General features: G+C 48.4%; 1 protein-coding gene across 6 annotated transcripts in view; it reads left to right on the top strand.

Moving 5' to 3' along the window:
• The window catches only part of BMAL1 (basic helix-loop-helix ARNT like 1), a 103,053-nt gene that overhangs the window by 10,592 nt on the left and 64,548 nt on the right, over positions 1-27,913 (top strand). For 5 of the 6 annotated variants that reach the window (XM_046684705.1, XM_046684704.1, XM_046684703.1 and 2 more), the window contains exon 2: positions 19,742-19,814. The exons of the other annotated variant lie outside the window; for it this stretch is intronic. The gene's annotated coding sequence lies outside the window, so the exon portion shown is untranslated. The remainder of the gene's footprint in view (positions 1-19,741; positions 19,815-27,913) is intronic. 6 annotated transcript variants of the gene reach the window in all.

Genomic DNA, 27,913 nt, shown 5'->3' with positions numbered 1-27,913 from the left:
GGTGTAGATGTTCCAGCTGCATTGGAATAAAGAGGGCCTAACTGCAGGAGAGCTCTGAGAGGAGCTGCTGGCGGAATCCAGACAGAGGGTGAAAGGAGCCAGGACTGGGAATTAATTGTCAATTATGTTAACAGCACGGCTGTTTTCAGTCACCCTTTAGATTTCTAGAGTACGGGGACATCTGCCTGTGTGAGTGGCTTTCAAGTATGTGAATCTGCACTGCGCTGTGACCGAGGTACCTTGGTTAATGAATTCTCCAGAAGCAAAGCACCATTATGGAAGTTGGATGTTTAAAAACAAATACCCACATTTTCTGGAAAAAGCACAGGATTGGGAGCCAGATAACCTGCCTTCTAGGCTGCTTCTGCTACTTGAGCCACCAGATAGCCTAAGCCAAATCACTTAATGTCTCAAAGTATGGCTGATACCTTAACTGTGGAACAGGTACAGTAAGCCTTGTCCAGCCTCTTAGCGTGTGGTCTGATGCTAGAGTGAGATAAGGGAAGAATAAGGGTTTTGAAAGCTGTAAAGTTGCTCCTTGGTGGTAGAGAGCAGTGTCCTGGCTTTAGTAATGAAGGTGTACTGGTCTTACAGGGATAGCCTGGATGGCTCAGAAGGAAGTTCCCTGCCTCAGGGCAGGTTTAGGGATGTGGCGCTGTCCACCACTTGGGTGCTGACGGGCCTCATGTTGCTGGGTAGGGCCATATTTTAAAGATGATGATATATTTCACCCTCAGAGATGGGGAGCCACAGCCTGGGCAGAGATGGAAGGTTAGGCACAGATATCCAAGTTAATCTGTTCTCCTCTGCACACACCTCTCAGGATAGTGATGGGCAGCTGTGAACTGGAAAAACAAGTGTCAGAATCCAGCCAGCTGGCCACTTGGGCATTATGTATGTATCACCTATCCTGAGGCATTAGGCAGACATCCAGAAGAACCTTGATTAGCCTGGGAGACTAATGTGTGAGCCAGCATGCTGTCCAGGTAATTCTTGGTTACAAAACCTGTAGCAGAGTCTTGATATAAAGGCCTGGAGATCCGCCAAATCTTAATTTTTGTTAGTATTGCATGATGGATTTATTATTATTATTATTATTATTTATAGCAGTACCTAACCTTTGAGTATTTACCATCTGCCAAGAACTGTGCTAAGTGTTTATATGCCTTTTCCCATTTAATCCTCACAGTAGTCCTGTGGGCTGGGCACTGTCAGTCCCACTTTCTAGTTAGGGAAACTGAGATGCAGAGGTGCCTCAGATGATGCACAGAGAGTGGAAAAGCTGTGATTCAGACTCAGGACAGTCTCCCTGAAGAGCCTGTTGTCTTAACTGCTGCAGTCTTGTTCCTCACTTTTCCTGGGCCCTGAAATGCTTCCTGTCTCTGGTTTTGAGGTTTCTAACAGCACAGTGGGTCTTTGGAAGGCATTTTTGGTTGACAGACATGTCACCACACAGTGGCTGCAGGTCATTGCAGCTCTCCCCTCTTCAGAGCCCACGGCTGACATCTAGCAGCTCTCACTGGCTGCTGTGTGGCTCATGAGCAAATGGATGCCAACGATGAACGCAGCTAATTGACCAACTCTTGCCAACTAATGCACGTGGGGGAATTTTAAAGAGAGAAAAAGAGGACAGCAAAAGAAATTGCTCAGGGTCGGTGTTACAAAAAGTGGCTGGGTAGCTTGTGGTCTGCTGAGTTTTCGTGTTGATGCTCCTCAAAATCTCTCCGCAAAAGCCTTTCCCAATGTCATGATCCTGATAACACCATTTACCTCTCACATGTGACTTAGAAAGTGCTTTTTACATGCATTGTCTCATCGAGTCTTCCCCATAATCCTGTGAGAAGAGATGTCATAAAGACCCTTTTTGCTGCCTGGGAAATACCTAGAGAGTTTAAGCTACTGTCCAGAATCCCAAAGCTGGTCAGTGGCAGAGCCAGGACTTCAACCCTACTTTTCGGACTTTACCTTCTATTCTCTTCCAAGTTCTTCTTTGCTTTCTCTATTGAAGTTGTTCTTGAATGTTCTGATTTACTGTGTTTAGAACTCAGCAAGAATTATTAAAGTGAAGTATTTTGTATACACATTGTTAGCGAATCAGAATTACTGAATTGGAAGAAATAAAAGGTCACATGATTAGTTCTTGTGTTGGGTTGAGTTGATTTGCACCCACTTTGTATGGTACAGAATATACATATATCTTTTGTGGTATATTACTGGGCCAACAGTCCTTCTAGCTTTAAAAGTCCCAAGGCTTTAATAGATGATGAAACATGGAGTTTATATAATTTCTTTAAAAAGTTGTCCATTGAGTTCTTGGTTAAGAACACAAGCTCCTATTATCACATTGTTTCCATGGAGAGATTCACCTTAGCTGGTATCATTTTGTCTCTTGGTGCGTTTTCTAGGAATGGAGTGAGCTGCTGTCGGAGAGGACTGGCCGTGCTTCTCACTTAGCGCTCTCTCCGCTCCTGTTACTGCAGGAGGCTGATTTGCTTCTCTGGACCTTCTCAGTTTGTCCTGTGACCGGAACATAAATCATCTTTGAGATCCTAGTAATTTCATTTTTTTAAAAAGTTTTCCATGAAATAAACCTGAATGGAACAATTTTGTACATAAATTTGAACATCCCCTTTAAAGTGTTTAATTGGTGGTGAGGGGCTTTGCTTGGAGAAGGTAGAACTGGTCTCACTCACGAGCTTCTTACATGAGGTGGGACACAAAGCAAGTTCCTGTATGAGAGAGATCCACAGGCACAATGGCTGGAACCAGGTGGAAGCTAGCTTCTCTCTCATGTAGAGTCTAGAGTCGGTGGTGGTCCAGGCCTCCTGTCTTCAACACGTGGCTTCCTCTTGGTGGTTGAAGGTGGAAACCACTTTTTACCATCTCCCAGGGGAAAGGATCAGGGGGCGCACACGCAGTCATTTTAAGGGCAAGACCTGAAAGTAGTACTTTTTTTTACCCCAGTGGCCAGAACTTAGTCATGTGGCTACATTTAGCTGCAAAGGAAGCTGGGAAATATCTTTAATTGTGAGGTCATGAGTTCAGCAAAATCTCTGTTTTTAATGGTGGAGAGGAGATCAAACGTTGGGGGAAGTTAGCAGTCTGCTGCATCATGATGCCAATGGGAGGAAGTAAACAGAGTTTGAAGTTGGTGCCAGGATAGCTGGGAAGACATCAGAGTCCAGGGTCAGAATCTAGGCAGGCACACAGAAATCAGGGCATATGCAGCCATCTAGAGGTCAGGGCAGCTCATTGCTCAGAAACCAGGCAGCCAGGTAGAACCCAGGTGCTGGAGGGAGTATGAATAATCCAGAAGACTTCAGTTGGCAGTAAGAGAAGTTCATCAATGTGAGCGGTACAGTGGAAAGAGCACTGGACTAAGAGTCAGAAGACCTAGCTGTGGGTCCAGACTTCCACTTCATAACCTGGGGCAAAGTGCTCGAGTGAACGTGTGCCTTTATCCTCCAGGCTATGGGAACAGTGGTGATGGTCTTTCCTGGCTCCCAGTCTGAGTGTGAGGATAACAGATGGGGAGGCGCTCTGTGAACTACAGCTCCATGGAAATGTGTATAGCATCTGTTATTCACCTTTGTGTCCCCAGCACCCAGCCCGATGCCTGGCATGGGCATATTTGTTGAATGAAGTGTGAAATAGTACGAGAAATGAAAAAAAATGCACTGTGCTAAGGAGGTCTTGGTCCTGGACAGTCTTCTCTACTAGGCAGAAAGGTTCTTCTGCTCTCCAGTGGCTGACGTGTCAAACCAGATACCCCACCAGGAGGCGGGCAGACATCGTGGCAGTTCCCAACCGGGGATCACGTGACACATAATATGTCCTTCTCAAGGCCATTTTATTACTCCATTGTTTAGGTGACAGACTACAACAAAACTGGAGATAGGGCTTTCATTTGGATGTCTTGGTCCATGAATGTGAACTAATCATTCTTAAATGATTTCGTCCACCTGCAGATTGGAAGGTGAAACCTTCCCAAGGCCACCAAGACTTGATTTCTTGCTTCAAAATAATAAGATGCAGTTATAAAATTCTTCTGTTGATTTGAAAGAAATATATGACTTGTTCAAAACAATAAATATTTATTGAAAATATAATATAGGTAAGAGGATACAAAGATGAGCTTAATGTTTCTATGTTATTGGCCGTTTCTATCCCAGCAATAGTGATTTTTTTTTTCTTTTGCTGGGGAAGTGAGGGCTCAGTGGAATAATTAGGTTTTTTTTTTTAACTTCATGAAGGGTTTCTTTTATTCATTTTGTTATTTAATTTATTTATTCACTAAGGGAGAACTTCTTTCTTGGAACTCTGTGGAGCATTTTTAAATGGATTTTACTGGGAAAAGGCAGGAATTGAAATTATATTCACAGCGTGTTCTTGACTGTTAAAATCTCATGCATAGAAGGAGGGAAATCCACCAGAATGTTAACAGTAGTTCTCATCTCGTGGAATTAGAGGTGATTTTTATTCTCATCTTCTCTGTGGTTTCCTATTTTTCAACAATGAACATGTATTACGTTTATAATCATAAAAGGCTGGCTAAAAATTAGTTCCACAAATGAATACTCTCCAGCCAATTCAAAAATCTTTGTTTTTGGCAACCAGGCCTAGGCTATAACCCTCATGTTAACTCCAACCTATCCACATTATTTTCTGTTGGAGGCATTAAGGAACTTGTTATAAAGGGGATATTTTCCTTCTGGAAATCAGCATAGAAAGTTAAGGGTTTATAATGTGTTAGGAGAGATGTCCTGAGTAACTCTCCTCCTGGAACTCGACCAGCCTTTATTACAGTCACTTAAGGAAATGAATTTTGCAGGTTTCCCGCACACTGTGACTGGTTTTTCCTTTATCCTATACTCCTGTGTCCCTCAGGTACCCGAGATTCTACTGTCCTGGCATTGGGTGACCCTGTCCTTTGTTCTCTCAGGCCCCTTCCATTTCTAGTGTCCTCACTTCACATCCCCTCTATCTGTTCATGACTTCTAGATTTGCTTGTAGCTTCTTCCCACCAACACCTTTATAGACTGAAGAGAGCTAATTATTGTCCTTCTCCCTGTAGCAGCTTCCGCTTGCTCCTTGTCATTGCTCAGGTGAGAGGCCTGAGCAGTGCTCCTGGGATGCGCTGAAGAGGAGGGGTCGGGACTGCAGGGAAGGGGTGGGGGCGCTGAGCTGGCTGAGAACCTTGGGGAAGGCACTGGGCCATCCATCCAGCACTTGGCCCACACACCTGGCAGGGCAGGCTCAGGCACGGCTCTTGGAGATGACTGCTTAGTGTTTGAAGCCAGGCAGTCCCTGAGCCATGCATTCCTCTGTTGAGATCCTGCAATATGGCACCACTGTTCTAGGTGCTGGCTGGGGGCACAGTGATGAACAAGGCAGACCTGGCCTCTGCTCTCATGGAGCTTTCATTCTAGCGGGAGAGAGAAATGATTCACAGAGAAATACATGAAGAAGATAGTTACAGAGTATAAGAATGTATAAGTTACCCAGAGCTGGGTACGCATGTCCGTTTGTAGTGGAGCAGGCGGGCCAGAGTTGGGGTGATTCCAAGGCCTGGCTCCTTCTATGTCCCCAGTACTTTCTGTGGGAGAGGGATGAAATCAAGGAGACCTCTTGGTAAAGCTGAGCTGCTTCTTGCTTTTAGTCAGCCTGGGGCCTGCAGGTGGAGCAAGCAAAGGCTGAGGGCATGAGCTGGGGCTGGCTCTCTTGGTCACCCCACTCCTCTGGACTGCCTCGGGTACATGTCCATCCTTTCTGAAGACAAATGAGTCAGTTTGTGCATAGGGGTCCGGGTTTATGCATGCTGCAGCTCTGCCTGAAGGCAAGTTTGTATTTTCTCCCTTATTTTCAGCTTTTAATGAGGAGCAGCCTCTCAGGGTCCCTCCAGTGGGATATTGGGCTGTTACTGTCAGGAAACTAGTTTTAATTAACTCCTCCCTGCCTCCCATCACCCAACCATCCCTAATCCTTTTCCTGGTGGCTCAGAGTCTGGCCTTTGCATGTCTTTAGAATATTTTACTGTGCTGTTGCCCTTTCTGAAACTCCTCCTGACCAGCTCTCACAGGATCTTTCCGCATGGCTGTCTGCTTGGCTTTTGACTGCACAGAAAAAGCTCGAAGCTGAGCAAATGTTAGCAATTTCCCTGAGCGTCCTTGTTGAGTCTTCTTTTATGTGACACTTCTGCTGTCAGATCTGGGACGTTCATCCTGCTCTCTGTGTCCCCTCTTTCTGAAAACCAGGACCCCCACGCCGGTGAAGACCCAGCACCCTTCCTCCTACAGGCGTATGTCTGCCTTTCTGACCCCCTCCCACCTTCCTGTTCAAAGAGTGCAGCCTTTGAGGCTTGCCTCGAGCAGTCTGATGCGGCGCGGAAGACCTCGAGTCGTCTGCCTCCTGAAGGGTCTGGGACGCGCTTGGCTTCCAGAGCTCCCCGGCTCCCCTCCTGCCCATGCCGGTCATTCATGCAGCCATCGGTTAACACTCCTACCAGGGCGTCCTGGGGAGGCTCTGTGTTACTAAATTCAGTTTTCTTGGGTGGGTGGGTGGCAGTGGGGGGGAGCTTGTTACTATTCTCATTCTTTGGGCGTTGTTACCATTCCTTTAAAAATCTGTCTGCATACCTGCATGTGTGTGTCTGCATGTTGATGGATCTGCCTGTGAGGGCCTGCCTTTAAACCCCGGCAGTGGTAGTGATCCTTTGGGAAATAGATCCTTTCATTCCAAATATTTGCGGGCTCGAATTTGTGTAGTTGGTTTCAGCCTTAGTTTCATAGTTTTTCCAAATTTCTGAAATAACTTTAGAGTCCACTGTATTCAGCATCCAGAAAAGAGTACAGTCCTTGGCTCCACCTGTCAAACTCACAGACTGGTGAGGAGAGCCCCTCGTGGCCCGCCTGGCACCCGTGGCACTGTGGGCGTGAAGCAGCTGACACGCCATTCCCCCCAGAGCGTTGTAGGAAGCCTGGGGACTTGGAGAGCCGAGGCTCCAGTGTGGGGTGCACCTGGTACAGGCGATATAGCCTGGGTTATCTGCTGACCTCCTTTCACTTGGCCCCAACGTGGTAAAATACGTCCAGTTTGCTCTGGAGTCAGCAATTTTATTTTTAAAAAGTTTAATCCAGAAGTTGCCCCTAGGAGGTCCTAATGGCTGCCCTCTTGCCCCCCTGCATTTCTGCTGGTTAATGCGGTGGCCTGGCCACACCTGGCCAGCGGGCACCTCTGTACCCCTGCACCCCTTGGTGTGGGGTCACCTCCCTCTGTTAAGGAGGGAAGGAAGAAATGGTCCTTTCCCCTGTTTTGAGACGGGACAAGCTGGATGAGGGAGTCATCCATCCATTCAACATGTTGAGAGCGAGAAAATCTCTGATTTATGTTTTTAAGGGTTCTTCTGGCTGCCCGTGCCCTGAAGTGGGGAGGACAAGTGTGGAGCAGGAGGACTGGTTGGGATGTGGGTGTTCTGGTCCGGGGAGCTGTGCTGGCTTAGACACTGCAGGTGGGTGTCCGTGGGAGAGTGGGCAAAGCACAGACAGGCCTCCACTGGCTGCCCTTGCCCTTGCCATTGCCCCAGGCTCTAGCGCCCCTGGACCAGGAACCTGCACTTCTGCAAGGATGACAGGCTCTGCCAACCTCCTATGGCATGGCTGATGCTGTTGACTCCACCTGGAATGTTCTCATCCCCTGCTTCCCAGTTGTGGCAGTCTGCCACTGCCTAACCGAGTGACCTTGGGCAAGTTACCAAATCTCTCTTGAGCCTCGGTCTCTTCATCTGTGAAAGAGTGATCACTGACCTGCCTCATGGGATTGCAAGTATCCTATGACATAGAATGTGTGGAGTGTGATTATTGCAGTAGCCTCCAGAGCGGTCTCCTGCTTCCGACCTTGCCCAACTGTGGTGTGCTCTCTGCCCAGCCATCCTGGGAAGAGGGGTCAGATCAGGTCATGCCTGTGGCTAGAAGTCTCTCCACAAGTAGCTTCCTGTCTCACTCAGAGGAAAAGCCAAACTCTTAGCATGGTCCACAAGGCTTCCCAGTACTTCTCTGACCTCATCTCCCACCCCAGGGCCTGGTGTGTGGTTGAGCAGGCTGGGTACTGCGTAGCCCACTGACTGTCGTCCATGTGAGTTGTGCCTCCCTAAGTTATGCAGTGCACAACCTGTGCGGCTGTCCATGCTGATCCTGCCTGCCCCTCTCTCACTCCACTCCAGCCCCATCGGAATCCTTGCTGTTCTTCAAACCTGCCAGTCATGCTTCCTGTTCAAGCTCTCTCCACTGACTGCCCCCTCCCCGCTTCCCCCAGATCTCTGTGTGGCTTGTTCACTCAACTTTTTCAGGGCTTTTTTCAAATGTCACCGTGTTTAAGTTTGAACCACCCAGCCCACTGCCCCCTGGTGTTTCCTATGTCTCTTTTCTGCTTTACTTTTCCTCTTAGCACTTACCACCATCGAACATAGTACACATTTTACTTGTCGGTTTGGTTTATTGTCTGTCTTTTCTCAATAGGATGTCAGCTGGGAGGGCAGAGACCATTTGTTTTGCTTATTTCTCTATCCCCAGTGCCCGAAACAGTGCCTGACACAGGGTAGGGGCTCAATAATGAATGAGTCAGTGCATTTGTGAGAAAGGCAGCTGAGTGTGTGGTACCATGCTTAGCACACAGTAAGCACCCGGTAAGTGCTGGCTGCCAGTATTTTTATTGGTGGCGCTGGTTACCCTTCAGGGCCCAGCTCAGATCTGGCTTTCTCTGAGCCCTTCTCCAGCCCCTCCTCGGGCTGAATTGATCACGGCCGCCTCTGCTCCTTGCACTCTTCTCTCTGTGTGACATTTCTCATGCTGCATTCATGGGGTGGGACTCATCTCACTCTTTTCCCTGTTTGAGTCCAAATTCCTGTGAGGCCAAGACTGGCTTGTTCAGATTTTTGTCTTCAGTGCCCTGTGCCTGCCGGTCAGCACGTAGTAGGAGCCCAGAAGTGCTCCCTGTGGGCGGCATGGCAGGTGGGAAGAATCCCGAATCTGTCAGGACCCTTCCCAGCAGTCCTGGCTCCAGGATCAGTGCTAACGTTTGCACCCACTCCCGCAGGGGGTCAAGGGAGAGTTTGACAACCAGTAAAGTGATGGAATCTCTAAAGGCCTGTGGATGCACGAAAGCTTGAGCTGGCTCTTAGGGGACTTGGGGTGGGGGAGGAGAGCAGGGCTTCTGCAGGAAGCATAAGGAACAGGAGAGCAGCCCCTGGAGCATCTGGGGAGGCAGGTGAGTGCCTTGGGAGGCATGATTAGTAGGTGGTGTGGGCCATACGAAGGGGGACCTTAAATGCCAGAGCAGTGTGTTTGGCCTCTTGTATTTAGCAGGAGGGGTCCAGATTGGGGGTTCTGATGGAGTGGGGGTAGGAATCAAGGGGGCAGGGGATGTGGGGAGGAGCTCTCGAGTCATTTTTCTCCTGTCCAGAGATGGAGTTGTCTTGTGGGACCCACAGGTGGCACAGCAGTGCCAGAAGCCCTGCCATTAGGGACCAGCATTGGCCCCCACAGGGCAGCAGAGCTTCAGCTGGACCGACAAAGTGCAGGGGCCCGAGGAGTTAGAGGCGGGGCTTTGGCATGGACTGGGGTGCGGGAGGGGGTCTTTCTCTTTGGAGGCAACTGTTGGTGTCCTGGCATCACTGGGATTTTCCTGCCCTGCCCTGGTTGGCATCACCTATTCATAAGCCGCTGTTTCTCTGGCATCAGTTGGGTCCCTACACTTTGTGCAGGGCCCGTCGGTCTGACTCCTCAGTCAGTCTTGCACCAGGTTGTTCTACAGAAAAGCTTTAAACCCAGAGACACACAAACTCAGACTCAAGTGTCAGCTCGGCCCGTAACTCTCGGTGTGCGCTTGGCCACGGTGATCGTTCCCTTCGGGGTTCACTCTCTTTATCTGCCAGGTGAGCAGCAGACAGGCTAACTCTCTGGGTTCTAGGCTGGAGCCCCTTAAAGCTCTCCTGCCCTGGGTCGGGATAAGCCTTGGAGGCTTGGGCGGGGCTGAACCTCCAGGTGGGAGCCGGGTGGCCACACTATGGAAAGGGCAATAGGAGTGTCTTAGGGGTTTGAAAATTGTTTTCCCATCCAGGGATTGAGTCATTCTGCAAACTAGGAAGGGTTCTTCTCCCATTCCCCTTGCCTGCTTTGGGATGGAATTTCTGCAACGACCTTGGCTTTGTGGAGTCTTTCCCGTCTCTCATTCTGCACTCCTAAGCAGGCCCCTGCCCATGCCCAGTGTTCTCATTCCCCTATGGCTACCGCATCCTCTCTGGCCCCATTTACAGAGATTTCTGCCTAGCTTTCCCCTAATGTTCATTGCATCTGACTTCCAACTCTGGGCCTAATTTGCCCAGCTGAGCAACCTCAGTGTGGCATGAACACATCTCCCTACACATTTGCCTCCCCTTTATTCTTATGGTTATATCCTCAGCCTTTTTCCATGTGGCTCCCTGGTTTCCATCATGCTCATTTAAGATGGCTGCATAATATTCTATCAAGGGGATGTCTTCAATAAGCCATGAGCTTGTTACGGGGCGTTTAGATTGCCTCTAATTTTTGCTCTTTCAGCTAATGCCGCATGAAGCCATCTTTGTGCGTTACAGAATCATTTCATTAGGTTGGCATTTATCTAGCTAATGGCAACGGCCCAAGATTAGATAGAGAATCAGAATTTCTTTTTTCAAGAGGAATGCTGTGAGGATTTATTAAAATTTTACTTTAAATGCCAGGAACGTCCTTGTCGTGTTTTCCATGAATGAAGAAGCAGGCAATGGTAATGTGAAATTGGATGTAAGTGGAAGGCTGCGTGTTTACCAGTAAGACGTGATCTGTTTGTTTCTAAGTGTGGAGGTGAGCCAGCACATTCTCTTAAGGAGTAATCTACCTGCTCAAATTGAGGAATTCTATATTCCTCTATCTTTGACACTTTGATTAAAACAATAACAAAATAAACTGATCCCTTCGTAAGGGTGTTTTTAAGACGTGCCCTGAAACAAGGAAAAGTAAATAGGATTTCTGAGAAAAAACATGTCTCCCTCAGCCGGAGTGAGCCTGTCAGGAAGTGCTCTTAGCAGGGGAAGCAGGTTGCAAATTTGCTGAAAGGATTTGGCGTTTTCTTGGCTATTAGGAAATGGCTAGAATGAAACTGACAAACACACCGGCTTGGTCCCCAGTCTTCTTTTGAGCCTGAAATCTGTGTGGGCTTCGGGGTGACGGGAAGGCTTCCTCTGTCCTGCTGATCTGTTGTTGTGGTTTTGGTCTCTGGTTAATTATTATGGAGACCCAGGCTCTAGGCTTTTGCATTTCAACTTAATCCAGCAAGTGTTTACTGAGTCTTTACAGTGTATAAGGTTGCAGGGAATGAAAATTGGGGGAGAAAAAACCCAAATTTATCCTTGTTTCTGATGAGCTCATGACTGGAAAGTGGGATGGATAAAACAAGTCTAAAACTGTTTATTTTTCAAGGGAGCTTAAGGAGAGGGCTTTGGGAGAAGTCAGCCCCACCCTGGTAGAAAGGAAGCAATTGCATCTCCTTGGGGGACTGGGGTGGGTATCTGGAAAGGTGTTATGGAGTGCTTGCTTTGGTCAACACCGTGAAGCACAGGCTGAGATGGAGGCTGGACATTCCGTGCAAAGGTAGGAGGCATGACTAGAGGAAATGGAGGTGCGAGGACATGGGCAATGTTTGGGGTTTAACTGAAGCACAGGACGCCCGTAGTAGTGTCGTAGCTAGCACTTTGGGGCTGTATCAGGTGCCAAGCATGGATCTCAGAGCTTCATATATGTTAACTCTTCTAATCCCTTCAGTGACTTAAATGAGATACTACCACCGTCTGCATGTTACAGATGAAGAAATAGACGTAAAGCAATTGGTTAACTGCCTGAGATCCTACCGGTGCAGAGCCGAGATTAGACCCAGTTGGTCTGGCTCTGCAGTCTCTGCTTCTAACCACGAAGCTGTCCTGCCTCTGATGTAGAGGAAGAACGGATGCTAGAACCAGCAGGGTGGGCAGACACCTTATTTTAGAGTACCAGTTTAGGGGTGCAGAGGTGGAAGAGGAGCCAGAGATGAGACGAGAGGGATTGCAGAGGTGGGGATGCAGGGGAGCCTGGTGAGAGCCATGAGGGGCCACAGGAAGAGAGAGTTTCCAGAAGGGGGTTTATCCACAAGGCCAAGTGCTGTAGAAAGTTCCAGGAGGTGAGCTCTGAGAGCAGGTCTGAGCCAAGGAGAAAGTGGAGAGTGCCTGGAGAGGGGGCGGTGGGTTGTGGACGGGAGGATGCTGCCTGCGCCCTCCTGACTGTCAGCTGCCATTCACTCTGGGAGGCCTCACTCGAAGACGGCGAAGCAGACACAAGCCTCGGGTGTCCTTGTCTGTGTCTTCTTATCAGTGGGAAGAGGCAAGCATGACAGGGAGGGCCAGGTGAGAGCCGGCGCTTCTCATTTGGCAAAGCCAGTGGCTTTTCTGCAGCCTGATGATTTTTGGAAGCTGTTTGCTATGCTGAGGCACAAGTGTGACTCGCTCATCTGAATGCCGTAGCAATCACTATTTTTCCTGGAAAATTGGGCCCGTGTGGGCTCTGTGTGTGGTTTATTTGAATTCCATTTTTATAGCCTTATTACCTTGTCCCCATGATGCAAGAGGCCCCTCTTTTCTCGAGCTTTGCTGTGAAAATTGTTTCTTAAAAGGCACAGAGCGGTCTCTCATCACCTGGGCGGTGCTCTCCACAGCAGCTCTTGTCTGCAGGCTCGACACACACTTTTCATCACCCTTGACACCAGTTGTCATGTTTTTCTGATCGTTTGCAATTTGCTGAGAATTTTTAGGCAGCTCTTGAGTCTCACTACCTAGCTGTTTGCCACGATTTCTTTCAGAAGAGTTTGCACGTGTCAATGTTCATTCAGCTTCTTCCTCTCTGACATGTGTCCCTACTAGTGACCTTGCTAGGCCCTGACACCCAGTCTTGCCCTCTGGCCTTGAGCTGATAACAATGGCAGTTGGCATTTATGGAGCCTGAAAAGGAATTATGTTCATGATCTTAATTATTCCCAGTTCCTATGGAGAAGTTACTATTGCTTCCCTATTTTACAGATGAAGAAAATGAGTCTTAATGAGTAGAGTAACTTACTCCAGGTCACACAGCTAGTAAATGGCAGAGCCAGGTCTCAACCCAGGCCTTTCTGATCTTGGAACCCATGTTTCATTCATTTGTTCATTCATTCAACAGCAAATAATTGTCTGCAACATGCCAAGCCCTGTTCTAGACCCAGAGGATACAGCAAAGGGAAAAAAAAAAAAGCAAAAATGCCTGCCTTCAGCTTACATTCAAATTTGAGGAGACGGAAAAATATAATAAATAAAATATACCTTATGCTATAGTAATAAGGACTATGGAGAAAAATAAAGCAAGGAAGTCGACTAAGAAGTTTTAGGAGGAATTTAAATAGCAGAGTCAAAGAAGGCCACATTGAGAAGGAGAACAAATTGTTAGGTTAAGTAGCAAACAACCTCCAAATCTTAGTGTATCAACCCAAGAAAACTTTATTTCTTGCACAGGAAAATTCCAGTGTGACTGCTCCTGGTTAGCAGGCATCCTTCCTTGTGGTTATTGAGGGACCCACATACCTTCTATCTTGTGGCTCTGCCCTCCTTAGGGCCCTGAGATTCCTTTCCATTCAGCTGGAAGATGAGGAAAAAGAGACAGGATTTTGTGGGGAAGTTTTTATGGGCCTGTCTGGAAGACATACATCCCTTCCATCCATTGGTCAGAACTCAGTCACATGTTTACTCCTAACTACAAAGGAGGCTGGGAAATGTAGTCTAGCCATGTGCCCATAAGAAAAAGGCAGTGGGTTCTGGTGAATGGATAGCATCGTGTGTGCCATAGTGAATGAAGTGAAGAAGTGAATTGTGTGTTTAACTGGGGGAAGAGCATTAGGCAATGACAACAGCGAGGCAAAGGTGGCCAGGATAGCTGGAGTGAGTGAGGAAAAGGTGAGGAGGAGAGTGGTGGACGGTGAGGGCAGAGAGGTTATGGGGGCCAGGCTGTTGGAGTCACTGTCAGGACTTGGTTGCATTGTGAATGACAAGGAGAGCCAGGAACAGTTCAGGCTTTTGAAAGAGGAATAACATGGTCTGAGTTGCCTCTTGAAAGGATCACTCTGGCTGCTGTGTTGAGAATAGACTGAGGGAGCAAGGACGACTCATGGAGAGGAGGCGGAGTCTGTTGGAGTTATCCTGGTGTGATGGGAGTAGCCAAGTCCCCAGTGGTGGTGACGGTAGAGATGGTAAGAAGGGGTGGGATTGGAGGTCTGTTCTGAAGGTGGAACAACACGTTTTGCTGTGGGATTGGTGGTGGAGTGTGAGAGAAAGAGAGGAATGAGGATCATTCTGAGGTTTTGGCTTTTGCTTGATGACTATTAATGTCACTTTCTACCCTTAGAAGTAGGAAGAGGAGAAATGTTTTTGGAAAAAGATACCCAATTACCCTCTGGGCCCTGACCTATCTCCCATAGCTTCTCCTCCTCCCCCGTACTTTCTTCAGCACAGACGCAATTCTCACTCATAACTGAGCTTTCAGACAGAAGGAGGGCATTGTAGGTCCTCCTGGCACAGAACGTGGATGAGACAACATTGGCAGTGGTCTCACATCATTTTCATGGGCCTTTGGGCAAAGCCTTGGGGCCCCCTTGGACTGATGTGGAAGGGGCCCAGTGTCCCCTCTGGGTGGCCGAGAGATGCCTACAGAGGTTGCTTCCAATCCCTTCTGTCTATAATGTAAGAACATGAGTGCGTGTGGGAATGGGAGCAGAAACAGTTTCCCTCCGTCTTCCTTGGCAATCATGACCTGCCAAGGCAGAAACCAGAGATGGAACTTTTTAATAGACAGTGATCTCACTAAGCGCTTAAAGGGGAAGAAAGTCTCTCTCAAACAGAGCAGAGTATGAGCTGTGGCAACAAACCTTGCAAGCCTACTGGGTGCTGAGCACTGGCTAGGTATTTCAGTTTCATTGGAGAGCGAAACAGATGTACCACTGCTCCTGCCCTCATGGCAGAGGGAGACCATGTGGCTAGAATGATTTGTGGAAGAAATTATATTTACACCTAAGTATTTATTTTTTTTCTTTAAATAGTTATGAATAATATTGTATTTTTAATTTCCGTATCTACATGTTCATTGCTAGTATATAGAAATACAATTTTTTTTTGTTTTTATCCCATATTCTACATCCTTGCTAAACTCACTAATTAGTCCTAGGAATGTTTTTTGTATATTCCTCAGGATTTTCTACGTAGACAATCATGTCTATTGTGCGAATAGAGATTCTTTCATTTCTTCCTTTCCCATCTGTATGTTTTTAATTTCCTTTTGTTTTCTCTCGTGCTGGCTGGGACTTCCAGTGCCATGCGGAATGGCAGTGGTGAGAGTGGACGTCGTTGCCTGTTCTTAGTCTTAGGGGGAAGCCTTCGTCACCATTAAGGTTACTGTCAGCTGTAGGGTCTTTTGCGGATGTCATTTGCACTTTGCTGGTATGGGTGTGGGTGAGACCATGGGGTTTTCTGTGGCATTTGGCTGAAATAGAGGGGTTATTTTCTAAAAGTTTTGTGTCTTGCTCAAGGGAGCAAACTTCTGTTGGGGCCTTTTTTGGCTGCGCCTGTTGGCATTTCCAGGTTGTCAGCTTCTTCAGATCCAAGTCTGGGATATGTGAGGCAAAAGGAAAATGCCAGGAACTCACCACAGTTCCTTCCTCGGGTCCTGGGGTCCCTAACTGGTCTGCCTTCTTCACTCTGCCTTTCAGAGGCTTCTTACGTTTGTTTTATGTATAACGTCTAGGGCTTTTAGTTGTACATAGCAGCTGGAATAGGGGAAAGTGTGTCTACTCCATTTTTCTGGAAGTGGAAGCGTTGGGAGAGATTAGAGAATAGAGGCTGGGGCCAGTCTCTGAAGGGCTCCATCCCAAGGGTTTGACTTTGTTGGTGATAGGAGGGCTCCCGGAGGTTTGGCTCCCAGCAGTGTGGAGGAATCGCTGGGTGGAGGGCGTGGCTGTAGCCTGGGTCCAGGTGGGAGATAATGAGGTTCTGGATTGTGACAGCAGGCGTGGGGCAGAAAGGAAGAAGGGGAAGTGCACGTGGGCAGTGAGGAAGTGTGAGGAGACGAGGTTGAGTCTGAGGTTTCTTGGGCAGCTCGCTGAGATTGGGGAGGCAGCTGGGGAGTGTAAGTGCAGCAGAGGGGGTGTATTCTAGAACACATCTGGAAGATTGGACTAACTGTGCTTCCCTCCAGGGAAGGCTTCACGGAGGAGGCCTGGCTGCTGTGTAAAAACCCAAGGAGCGTGCATTCTTGGCAGAGGAAGCGATGAGGGAAAAGGCGCGGATACAGGTGGGCCTGTGGGCTGCCAGCTAGCTGAGGCGTCCATGGGTAGTTGCTAGTTCCATAACTGGGAAGGATGCTGTAGGAGTTCCCAAAAGGAAGAGGTTCCAGAATGGGAGTTGATGCTGCCCGTGGTCTGTCTGGCTTCTTGCCTTCTGTTCTTGGTGTGTTGGCATCAATCTTTACCACTGCAGACAGTCTGCCCTCCGTGTGGGGGACCCCACTGCTGACAGCTCCAGTTTAGCAATTCCAGTGAAGGGAGAACTCCTTTCTCTGCATCCATATATCAATTCTAGAGAAGGGCTCCAATTGGCCCGGCTTGGGTGATGTGCTTATCCTTTTGGACCTATCACTGTTGCAGGAAGTGAGTATGCTGATGTGGGCTGCATCATTTGCCCACCCCGGTGGGGCAGGCAGGATCTTTGCAAGAAGATGCAGGAGAAAGGCATCCAGGGAAGATGACAGAGAATATTTACTATGGCTACTGTACTATGTTTTGAAGAATTTATAGTATGGCAATGTCGGAACTCTTTGGAGAGTTTTAAGCAGAAGACTTGATCAAATTTAGGTTTTCTTAAAATCATTGCAGACACTGTATGAGGTTGTGGTTGGAAATAAGTAAATGACTAGAAGTGGGGAGAATGGTTAGGAGGCTGCTGCTGTAGCTCTGAGAAGAACTGATGAGACCTGAGCTAATTCAAGTACACCGTTATTTCATTTGAATATCACCTCCTGCCACAGCATCAGTGAGGTGAAGGAGAGGGGTGGAGCCCAGAAACAATTAGGTGGACAGGTCTTGGTGACCAGTTGGGGGGTACAGGGAAAAGAGGGGCTTCAGGAGGATTCACCACCACCACCGAAGGGGTAATAACAGTTCTCTGGAAGGCTAGCGCTATCTTTGGAAACTAGTTATTAAGTGGTAGCAGACTTGACGTATCTTATTGCTTCTTGAGAAGCGTGAGTTTTGTTGGCTTCTTATGGCGCTCTAACTGGAAAAGGGAGCTCATTGATTGTATTTTTCTCCCTTTGAAAACTTTCCTTTCTTTAAGAAATCAGATAATAGGAGATACAATCAAGACTGCCAGTTGGGAAATAGTTAGATGGGAGGACACTGGCCTGAGGACCCTTCCTCCCCCACCAGCCTGCAGGTCTACTTTAGAAACATTCATCCCTTTGTCGTTGTCCTTGCTAGGAAGGCTTTTAAAGATTTTAAGCGAAGAAATGACATAGTCCGATTTACATTGTAACAGATTCCCTCCTGTGTTGAGAATGGAAGTGGGGTGGAGGTGGCAGTGACACCCAGTGTAGAAGCAAGGAACCAGGGACACGAGTTGGGAGGCTCTTGCAATAATCTAGGATGGTAATGGTGGAGGGGGTGAGAAGGGGTCATATTCTGAGTGTACTTTGAGGGTAAAAACCAGTTTTGGTGAGGATTGGGTATGGAGTAAGAGAGAAAGAGAGGAGACAAGAATGCCTCCAAACCTTTTGACCTGGGCAACTGGAAGACTGTTGGCTTAAACTGAGACAGGTGAGATTCTGGGAGGAGCAGTCTGGGAGAAGGTCAGGGGTCAGAAGGTTAGACATGTTAAGATTGAGACTTCAAACATGTCTTACACAGACCTCCTGTCTACTTACACCTGACTTGAAACAGGCAGCTGGATATATACTAGCCAGGAGTTCAGAGGAGAGTCCAGGCTTGGAGAGAAATCTGGGCAGGATCAGCACGTAGGTGACATTTGAATCCCTGAGACTAGGTGAGATCACGGAGGGGCGCTTGGAAGTATACAGAGGAGAGATGAGGACAAGGACTGAGCCTGGGGGCACTCTGACACTAGGAGGTGGGGAGACGAGGAAGAACACCAAAGGGAAAGAACAGCCAGTGAGGTGGGTGGAAAACCAAGGATGCTATACTGGAAGCCAAGTGAGGGAGCTGTTGAACAAGAGGGATTGATGAACTGGGAGCAAAATCTGTAAGATGAGGACAAAGGCTTGCCCACTGGATCTAGCAACAGGGAGGAGAGGCCAGATGAATGCTTTGGGACCCATGTTTAACCTTTCAAATAAGTCATAGGTCCAGCCATGAAGGAGAATACAGTTGTGCAAAAAAGGGTCACTTAAGATTGATTGAAATAAATGTAAGAAAGATGTGAAGATAGTACCATGGGAGTCCAGCAGAAGAGGGCAGTATTTCTGGCTTTTGTAGGGAGAGTTGGGGTCAGATTCATTCATTCATTCATTCCACAAAACCTTTTTGGATGCCAGGAACTGGGAGGAAGGGAGAAGGCTAAGTTATTGTTTAAGGGGTATGAACTTTCAGTTTTGCGGATGAAGAGAGTTCTGGAGATGGATGGTGATGGTTGTACAACATTATGAATGTACTTAATACCACTGAGCTATACACTTCACACTGGCTAAGCTTGTAAATTTCGTTGTGTATTTTACCACAATAAAAAAAATTGGAGAGGAAAAGACTTATTGGGCCCCCCCATGAGCTTGATCTGGAATATAATGTTTGAAATGGATGACATTTCAGTAGAAGGAGATAATGTGGAGAGAAGGGAAGGAAGACATCCAGCTAGCGGGAGTGCTGAGAGGGAAGGGACTGGCCCTCAGTCCTTTTTGTCTGGATTGGAGGGTCCATTGGGGGAGACCTCGTAAGCTGGGGCTGCAGAGTCGGCCCGGGCCAGTTGGCGCGGGCCTGGCACCCTGGCTACGGAGTCGGACTTGCCTTCTTACATACTGGGAGCCTCTGAAGGTTTCTGCCCATGGGAGTGTCATTCCAAAGGTGTGCATTTAGAAGATTAATCTCCTTAATCCTTCCTGTTACATGGTTGCCTATTAAAAGCAGTGGGATTGAGATCTGCATTTCTGTGGTGGAAACTGTGGCCTGGCAGAATTTTAGATACCCAGGCATGTGTTAATAAATTGAGTAGGTTATTTTTCCATCCATTTTACAAATATTTATTGAGGACTATATAAATGCCCATAGTGTTCTGGCAGTGGGGGTAAGGAGAGAGGTGATTTACCAGATCTCTTCTCATGATAAGCCTAGGGACCCCCATTCCTAAATAAGAAATGCTCCATTGTGCCATGTGTTACTATGAAGGCCTCACGAGACTTCTGTGGGAGCTGAGAGGAGGGGTTGCCTGGCCTGCCGGGGACTCTGGTAAGGCGTCCAGGGAAAGACCACCCAGTGGATTTGAAGGCCGAGCAGGATTCACTAGGCGGAGAAGCAGAGATGGACATCCTGGGAGGACTGTAAATCAAAACTTATTGGGAGTTATAGATTGAAAGAAAATGTATAAATATCTCTTTTAAAGCTAAACTCCTATTTCATTGGCTTTTAGGTGGTGTTGGCTAGAGTGCATGCTTTTGGACCCAACCTTGGCTTTTCAAATGTGGAATCCTAGGCCTTCACTGGTAAGTTTGTTTGATGCCTTCTTACCAAATTATGCTATGGAAGATCGGTATTTGGAAGGCAGGTCAAGGTAGTTGTCATTGGCGCTGCTCTGTGGAGGTTCCCGAGCCTGGACCCTTGAGAAGGCTGCAGTGCAGGTGGAATGGATCCACCGGAGAAGGGAGTCTCCCTGCAGGTTTCTATGGTAGATGCAGGGAAGGAGGCCAGAGGAGGACTTTGCAGGGTACACGGGATGGACGCAGCTGGCGTCGTGGAGAGGTGGAACTTGGGCTGTTTTAAAGGAAAAGTCCAGGGACAAGTGAAATGAGTTTTTCGGCTTGAGAAGGTAGGTGTAAGATGTAAAGAAAATGGGCTCAGCACAGACCCACAGGAGCAAGAACTTCATCCAGAGGAGTCATGGGCGAGAAGTCTGGCAGTATCTGCTGGCATCTAATTATTCTAGGGCAGGCCCAGCGACCCTTTTCTGTAAAGGATCAGAAGGTAAATACTTTCAGTTTCATGGGCCATGTGGTCTCTGTCATAGTTGCTCAACTCTGCCACTGTAGCATGAAAGCAGCCATAGATAATATGTAAATATGGGTATGGCTGCATTCCAATAAAGGTTTATTTACGAAGCAGGTGGGGGGCTGGATTTGGCCTGTGGCTTTAGTTTGCCCACTCCCTTTCTAGACCCTGCATGCTGGGCTAAGGCACTTGGACTCTGTCCTGAAGGCAGTGGAAAGCCATTGAAGTTATTTTGGGCAAAGAAGTGAAATGGCAGAAGTGACATGTTAGGAACATTCGTTATTTTGGGCAAAGAAGTGAAATGGCAGAAGTGACATGTGAGGAACATTTGTTTAACAGCTGGACAAGAGGCCTGGGCCTGTTCAAAGGCAGCAGCAGCAACCCAGGCATGAGGTCATATGGTTCACAGTGGTTAAAATTGGAGCAAAGGACCAGGAGAAGAGATATTGCAAAGGGAGAACCGTAGGATTTTCAGTCTTCTTAGACTTTAAAGACAAGAGCCAAAGAAGATGAAAATTTAAACTTGGTAATTCACAATGGTACCGTTGACAGAAATACGGGTATTGGGGACGGAGAAGGGTAATTGATGCATCTGGTTTTAGATACATTGAATTCAAGATGACAGTTGTTCATCCACAGGAAATGTCCAGTGGATAATTGGAAATGCAGGGCTGAAGCCTGGACTGAGGAGGTGGGTCTGGAGATGGAGAACAGAAGCCATAGGATTAAATAAATTTTCCCCGTGATGAGCAGAGGGCTGAACCTTGGGGAATGAGCATAACTCTGGGTTGGGAAGAAGAAGACAGAAAAGAACCAGAGGCCGAGGAGGAGAGTCCCAGGAAGGGCAGAGGATGGGGCAACAGAGACGAGGGAGAAGGGACTGGAAGGAAGACTGCCGAATTTGTGACAAGGTGGTTATAGGTGGCCTTGAGGAGTCTGATGATACCAAGAGAAGGAAAGGAGGGAGGAAGCCAGGTTGCACAGGGTCCGACATAAACGAGGGATAAAGAATCAGAGACATTAGTAAAATAGACCACTCATGGAGAGTTTGCGTGGTAAAAGAAGAGAGACACATAAGATTTCGGTATTTGCATGTCAAAATAACCTTTTCTTTAGCTTTGAGGCAGGGAAAGCATGTTGTGACCGGTTCTCATTTCCTTCTCTGGAGCTGAGCTGTGTTTGGGAGTTTGTGTGTACACTGGGCTTCCATTGTGTTTGTAGGCTCCCTTTGAGGTGTGGTGTTCGCAGCTCTGCCACAACTTGCACCACAGAATCCAGCCCATGCTTGGACTCTTGCCATGGCACAAGATGTGACCTGTTGTGGAAATAGTTGCATTTGCCTAACTCGGAGGAGGAAATGGGGTAGACCAAGAAATTGAAATGAAACTTCTTATTGCAGAGCCTGCCCAAGCCTGGGAATTTGAGATAATTCCTCAAGTCATTCAACTAGATATCAGTTGATGTTCGGAGTATTTCAAATGTACATTCTTTGGTTTGAATGCTAAGTAGTTTTTGGCTCGGTTTGTGTGAAGACGGCAGTTAGAGATCTGGTAGTAAAAGCAACAAGTGTCATGGTTTAGAGCCACCATTTATTGAACACCCACTGTGTACTGGCCACAGTGCTGAGTGCTCTGTAGGTCTCATTTTAGTTCATCCTTGCAACAACCTATAACATGGGAGTTACTATTCCCATTTCAGCAAGAAGGAAATCAGATCATAAAGAAGTTGAGTAACCTGCCCAAGGCTGCAGGGATTTGAACCCGGGTCTGTCTGACCCCCGGTTTATGCTGCCCCCTGTTCTCTCCCACCGGAGTCTGCACTTTCTCCTCCTACTTATGTAGAAGGACCAGAGACAGATTGAGCTCTACAGGTTAAACATTCAGAGCCCGTAGTGGGTATTTCCATTTCTTAGGAGTCTGTGAAAAGGGTGGAAGAAGTGTGGGATCTTTGGAAGAGACGAACCAAACTTCACACGCTTTAACTGTTTGCCCAGCTAAAATTTTCCTATGGTTGGAGAAGGTGGCAGCCTCGGGCTTGGAAAGGAAATATCACTAGAAGGCGTGACCGTCCGATTCCAGGCCTAGCTCTATGCGAGTTATAATCTACTTTTTGTTTAAATCCTCGGTATTTCTCTCTGTCACCTCCAACTCTAAGCTCTGAGGGCAGGTCCTGCGTTGTCTTGTTCACGCCCACACCCCCAGCGTTAGTGCGGGGTTGGGCAGGTAGCGTGTGCTCACTGAAGGTGTGTTGCTTCTGATACACCAGACAACTTGGGACAAGGTGCTGACTCTCCGTGTGCCAAGCACTGCGGTCACAGAGGTGACACAGGGCGAGTTCTCTGTCCTCAGGAGGCAGACATTCTAGGAGGGGGGGGAGACAGAGTAGATGTGTCACATAAGGTCAGGCAGCCTGAGAATGCTCTCCAGTTCAATAGCAGGAGAGAAGGAGGTAGAGGGCAATTGGGGCGGACAGTTTAGTTAGGGTCATCGGAAGGCCTCACCCAGCAATGAAGCAGGACAGTGACGCTGTCGGGAGGAAAAAAGTCATAATAATGTTCTTTGAGGTGACTACAGACATGTCAGCTGAGCCGTCAGCACTTGGTTTTAATTCTTTTGCTTGGCCGTGGTTGCTAACACCCAGCTCACTGCTGCTCCGTCTTGGGCCTCCTGTCTCCGGCCGTGCTGAGCGCTCCCTTCCTCTCCTGGGTCTGTGCTTACCCTGCTGTCTGGCCTGCGTCTCCTGGTTGCCCTCCAGCCTCCCGGATCGCTGCCTGCTTTGCGGTTCTCTCTTCTATGTCTTTAGCTTAGTAAGCTTTTACTTGGTGCCTTTGTGTCAGCCCAAGTATTCTGGCTGCGTGAGCTCATCCCCTGCTCTCCTGGAGCCTGAAGTCCCCCAGATCCATGCATCCAGCCTGGAACCTCCTCCTAGCCCGCTGCCCCTCGAGCACCTGAAACCATCCCTGCCCTGGTGCCATGTCTGTCTGCCTGTGTTGCTTGCCTCGAGTGGGACCCCACCCCTCAGTTGTGTCTACTGCAGGAGTCCGTCCCATCGGTTACCAGCCCTGAAGAGCCCATCTTCCAATTTGTCAGCTCACTCCCTTCTTCTCCTGCCCCTCTCCTGTGTTTAGGACTCATCATTTGGATTTTTTTAACAGCCTCTTCCTTGGTCTTCCGCTGTCCATCTTGGTCCTCCCTCATTCCACCCCGACACTCCTATGAGCATGATGTTTCTAACTCACACATCTCATCACGGCTGTCTTCTGCTTAAAAGCCCCCGAGGGCTCCTCATTGCTTCTAGAATAAAACCTCAGCCCCTTCAGCCGCCTGCAGTCTTTTCATAATCTGGCCTTGGGCCACCTTCCTTGTTAACCTCTTCCCTAACCCATATTCTACCCGCAGCCCAGCCTCCCAATGGCCTTCACCTCTTGGCGCCTTTGTCAGTGCTGGGCCCTCTCCTGGGAATGACCCACCCCTCCTCCCCATTTCGGGAACTCAGCTCCAGATTCCGCCCTCCTGGACACCTTCCTTCCCCACCCTGTCCCTTTCTGTGACCTGCAGATGACTTTCCTCCTGGCTCCCAGAGCACCCTCATTTCTCTCTCTCCCCAAGCACTTGTCAGCATAACTGTTCATTTACTATCTGTTGTGCTCAGTAAACTGAGCTCCTTCAGGTTGGGGACAGTACACACACACACACACACACACACACACACACAGTCTCTGGGTTCTCAGTGCCAGCATAATGCACCTGGCTCAGGAATTGTTTGTTGAAAGAGTGAGAATAGCAAAGTCTGTTTCTGCAGCCAGACAACAGATTTATAATGTGATCAGATGTATTTGAAATTGGTTCATTGGCCATTGAGTTTGGTGGGGCCACCCCTCTTCTAGGTTGTTCTGGGCTTGGGTTTGTGGCTGTCTCTTGTGTCTTCCAGCATACTGAGGCCTTGGGAATATAACTTCTCTATATTCTTAGCCTCTGACTTTCTTTTTAAAACTCCTGTTGTTGATGGGATAGTAATAGCAATTCAAAAAGAAAAGTAATCCATCAAGGAATGCCCAGGAGGGAGGTCCACCCAGCTTCATCCTGGATGAATCCCAAATTTTCTAAATTAGCCAAAATAATAATTCTTGCTAATAGCTGACAGCTTCCCCCTCACCCCCCATACTCCAGTTGAGGATGCTTTTCTGGCTGGGGGGGGAGGATAGCTAGTGGTTCTTTATGGAAGTTCCCAAGAGCATCTTTATCTTCATTTGGAACCTTGTCAAGTCCTCAGTGAATACTGACAAGTTGCAAATTGAACAAGGTTCTGACCCCAGGTCAGTGCCAGGTTGATGTCCGTATTCCCCGTGGGAGCTGGCGTGGTGCACCGAGGTGGTAGCCAATACATTCTCATGTTTTCGTTTGGGACATTTGGCTCAAGGCTTGTTGCATCTTCTTCACTTCCCAGTTCTGCCACAGAACTGGGAAATTGTGCTGACAATGCAGCTTTTATTTGAGGGCTCACAGTAATCTGGGCAGGCCTCCTAGAAGAAGCAGCCATTCTCAGCACAGAGGTGACCTGTGGACCAGGGTGTTCCAGCGGGCACCCGGGACTGCGTTCCTTGCTTGGAAATACTTATGATGCTGTTTCCCTTTCAGGGACTTTCCGTAAGCCCTTCCCTCGGCACGGAATGCATTTTCTTTCTGGATTGCCTGGTTCGTGCCTCTTCACCCTTCAGATCTCAGCTCCTCTGCCTCTTCTTGGGAGGCCTTCTCTGACCTCCCTGATAAGAAGCCGGGGTCTTACCATCCCCTTTACCATTATTATTACCTACTGCTTGTTGATTACACGCTGTGTGGCAGGCACTGTCAACGTGCTTGCTGGGTAACCACGTAGGTTTAGGGCCTCAGTGGGTGTTGGCTGGAGTAAGTGTTATCATTATTATCCCAGAGATACTGTTTGAGGAAACCGAGGTCCAGATCCACTGAGGACATGCGAGCAGGGGCTTGCCCCCAGGTGCCTGACTGGGTTTGTGCCCACCCATTCTTCCGTCGTCCACAGGCCCCCTTGCCGCACGTCCCAGCAGTCCACCCTCCCGCTCATTCTCAGCCCTCATCAGAGGCCGTTTTACATTTATTTGTGTGGTCGTAGATTAATGCATGTGTGTTCTCCCTGCTGGGCAGCCCTGTCAGCCCCACAATGGCAGGAGCCTGGCCTCTGATCCTTGACACAGAGTTGACTGACAGCCTGCTGGACTGCCCAGGCAGCCACTAGCCTGCTTTTCTCCTTGCCCCGTACATTACAGGAGTCTGGGCTGCGAACGTAAATGGAAATCCCCTGGGGCCCCCCACGTTTTAGCCTGCACCCTCAGCTCTGTTTCCATGTCAGAGCCGGCTGTGCTGAGGCAGTGTCTATGCCTCTGCCGCTCCCTTTGTCCTTTTTCCACCTTGCGAACCCCTCCTCACCCTCCTGTAAGGAAGTGGACCCCTCTTTCCTCCCAGGACAGGGCCAGCGCCCTTCCTCTGCACCTCTGGACCTGCACACACTCTCAGGACGGCTCTAACCTCCACGGGTCATCACCACCCGTGTGCCCACCCTCCTGGTCCTTCCGAGCCCCCGGGACCAGCCCTGGTGTGGTCTCGGGCAAGGCGGTACCTTATGTAGTCAGGACCAGGGGGGTCTACAGACGGGTGTAAGGGAGGACAGAGTTATTACCTTAAGATCAGCCACTCTATGATGCAGTTTTTGTGCATGTGCCTGTGCTGGAGAGTGTGTATGGGGGTGTGTGTGTGTTTCTTGCTTGATGTTTTTACTTGCATAATTTATCCTTGTGCACATTAGAGTCCATGTCTCCCTCTCTCAGGGGTCTAATGTAGGGCTTTGAGTAATGGATATTTCACAGCTCTTGGCTAAGTCGATGTTTCCTCTTCTCTCAAGCCGAGGGCACCGCCCCTTCCCCCCATCTCCTACTTCGATACCTTGGGAACCATTTCACAGAGTTGTGACTCAGAGGACCCTCTTCCTAGACCCCGTTCAGAGAGCAGTGGTGTGAAAGCCTGTCTAGACTCCTGCAAGCTGGGCAGGGGGCCGGGCCGCTCTGCTGTGGCCGATGGCAGGGAAGCCAGGTCCCCCAGGGGCCCCTCACTGGGCCTCCAGGGCCCTCTAGGGCCAGGCTGGCTAAGCTCCGAGTGACTCATCCTGGTCTTGAGTGGGGAAAAGTAAAAATAAAAAAATGGCTTCTGCCCAAGTGGGGAAAGTGGGCACGGGGGAGGAGCAGCAGGAGGACGGTGGCCACGCCTTAGGTCCGTGCGCTGGCAGCAGGCTGAGGTTGGCTTAAAGCGCAGATGGCCTCCAGGACAACACCGCCTTCACGGGACACTGACACGCTGGTCTCAGGCGTGGAGGCAGAGCCGCTGCAGAATGTCAGCTCTGCACCTGCTCGAGGTCCGACTGGAGACAAGCCACCCGAGCTCCCTAAGCCTCAGTTTCCTTGCCTGTAGAATGGATGGTGGTAACAGTAGTCACCTTGAATGAGGTTCTTTAAGGGGGAGATGAAACATGCCAAGCGCTGTACCTGGATGCAGAAAACGCCCAATGTCTGTTTGCATTGTTGGTGTTTCTAAAAAGCAGTGTTGTTCATCATAGCTGTCAGAAGACTTTGGACAAGATACAAAGTCTAAACTGCGCAGTGAAAGGCTGCGAGCTGTCATGAGACGCTGTATGAGAAAAGCCCTTGGTGAATTGCAGCTGATGTGCAGGCATGATTATTAGCACAAATATGTCAGTTACTGTTTTGGCTTTAGAAAAATTGAGCACAATTTGATGATGTTGAATCTAAGTTCTTGTTTTTGTTTCTTGTTTTGGAGGCAGATTTGTTAGACAGGCCTCAATTGGAATCTCGCCCAGAGGCTGCGTGACCCACACTGGTGACCCGGGTGCCAAAGGCTGGCATAGCACTTGGCACAGAGGACCCTTTCTGGGGCTGTTATTATTTTAAATCTTTTACAAGAAACATTTAATACACAGTAGTATAGTAAGTTCTCGTAGGTTCGTTGACAGTGAATTGTGGGAATTTGCTCTGGACCCAAGAAATTCTCACTCTTAGAGTTTTATGCCTAGCATAGCTGAATAAATTTAAACAGTTTGTTCAGAATTTGATTATAGATAACTACCATTGTTTTCTCACGTAGGTTAGAAATATTTTCTTAATATCAGCTGCTTGACTCTCTTGTGTTTATCTCCGTTCCATACCATTTCCTGACTTTCTCCTATCCTTCCGAAAATAAAAATTGAACAAAATTTACCGGTTTGGAAAAATGTAGGTACTTTCAGGCAGAGGTTGAGAGCTCTTTACTCACTAGCTGCATCTGGCCAACAGCTGTATTTTGTCAGTGCTCCCAGTGTTTTAAAACTTTTTAATCAGTGGCTAACATTTAAAAATTGGTAGATACTGACCAGAAGTCGGGATTTCTAGCTCTTCATGAAAAACGGAAGATCTGGCTGCAGTGGGTCTGTATCCCCTCCCCTCGTGGTGATGCTGCAGAGTGGGGTTCCCCTTCCAGGGCCTGCTTCTCCAGTTGGCTGGGCCCTGCCCAGCCGCTCGCCTTTACACGGCCTG

The sequence above is a fragment of the Equus quagga genome, chromosome 14 (assembly GCF_021613505.1).
Source record: "Equus quagga isolate Etosha38 chromosome 14, UCLA_HA_Equagga_1.0, whole genome shotgun sequence".
NCBI classification, from domain to species: Eukaryota; Metazoa; Chordata; class Mammalia; order Perissodactyla; family Equidae; genus Equus; species Equus quagga.
This window is presented reverse-complemented; position numbering and strand designations above follow the sequence as displayed.